We start from the raw sequence: 1,397 nt of genomic DNA, 5'->3' as shown, positions 1-1,397 counted from the left end.
CTTCACATTTAATTTTTGTCATTGGGCATATTCATGTCCCTAGACTGCACAAATGATTTTGGGACGCATGAATAAAGACATGTTGAACTTTGTATAGTGAGTTGAATTGCTTGAACATACATTAATGTTCAATTAATAAGCACATATGTCATGAAATAGCAATTAAAATGTTCAATTAATACACACTCACCCCACCGGAAACATACATTAATGTTCAATTAATAAGCACATGTCATGAAACTAATAATAAAACTTAAAAGGTGCACGTAATATATCAGAATGTTCAATTAATAAGCACATATGTCATGAAATAGCAACATATTGCCCATGCATTTATACATTTCTTTAATACTCGCATCACGGTCCTAAAATATGTTGTCCTCCCTCTTCTTGCTCCCATGGATCTGTTATAAAAATAATAGCAATTAAAATAGACATGGCTGGAAACGTGCAACTGGTACCGGTTTTCTATATTGGTAGTGAAACCACTAAATAATATCCAATATAACTAAAAATCATCAAAATTATGTTCTAAAATAATTACTTTGTCATTATACCTTTCCGTCATTGTGACTATCCTTGGCGAAGACGGCGACTCCGACACTGGCTTCATCGCTATGGTGGAGATCAAGGATCCTCGCCTTTGGTGTGATAGTTTTAGTATAACCTTGCATGCGTCATGTTAAGTCCTGCGATTTTAATCAGATCATAAAGGAAGCGGTTTGCTGCATACACTGAAGGATGATTTTAGAATTCCGAATGGATTTTTTCTTCTTCTTTAACATGTTTTAAGTGTTATTTTGGAGCAATTTTCCAGATTGTTATCATGCATAAACACTACTGTATTTAGTATGCATCGGGGACTCAAAAAGCTTCGGTAAATCCTCTATTTACAGATCTTTTCCTGCAGGTCCAAAAAATGTGTTTCTGATAATAGAAATCAGAAGCTAGGTAAAAGAAACGGTCAAAAAACATCCCCGGCACTTTTGTTCTTCTCATTTAGACCAAAAAAGTTTACACATACTGTGTCAATGATAAATCACAACCACAATAATTTGGGGATATGACTTATGGCCTCACACGTGCAGAAACAACATTGGTGGTACGTGGTCAGCTACTGCGGGCAGTTTAAGGGACCGTCTCAAATAGTGGTAAGACACATATTGTTTAGTCCTGCTGATCTATCCTCCGTGCAAAAAATAATGGAAATAAATTCTATTAGCTAATGTAAAAAGAAAGTCGACACATTTGCACAACTACTGTATCCCGAAACCTGAATAAACTGAGTTACTGGAGGAGCATACAAACTAAACAATCCTATTGTTATATATATATAATCTATACATTCAATTCATCAACAGAGAGGGGCTACTCTGCACAATACCACATTCTCTAAA

General features: G+C 35.2%; 1 long non-coding RNA gene across 1 annotated transcript in view; it reads right to left on the bottom strand.

The window, feature by feature from the left end:
• Positions 1-272: 272 nt before the first annotated feature.
• Positions 273-1,397, bottom strand: part of LOC123154759 (uncharacterized) — a 2,939-nt gene continuing 1,814 nt past the window's right edge. The window contains exons 4-5 of the long non-coding RNA XR_006477043.1: positions 558-689; positions 273-404 (exon numbers count right to left, since the gene is read on the bottom strand). This is a non-coding gene — a long non-coding RNA (uncharacterized lncRNA). The remainder of the gene's footprint in view (positions 405-557; positions 690-1,397) is intronic.

Source organism: Triticum aestivum, chromosome 7A, assembly GCF_018294505.1.
Source record: "Triticum aestivum cultivar Chinese Spring chromosome 7A, IWGSC CS RefSeq v2.1, whole genome shotgun sequence".
NCBI classification, from domain to species: Eukaryota; Viridiplantae; Streptophyta; class Magnoliopsida; order Poales; family Poaceae; genus Triticum; species Triticum aestivum.
The sequence above is the reverse complement of the archived record's forward strand: the minus strand, read 5'-3'. Positions and strand labels throughout refer to the sequence as shown.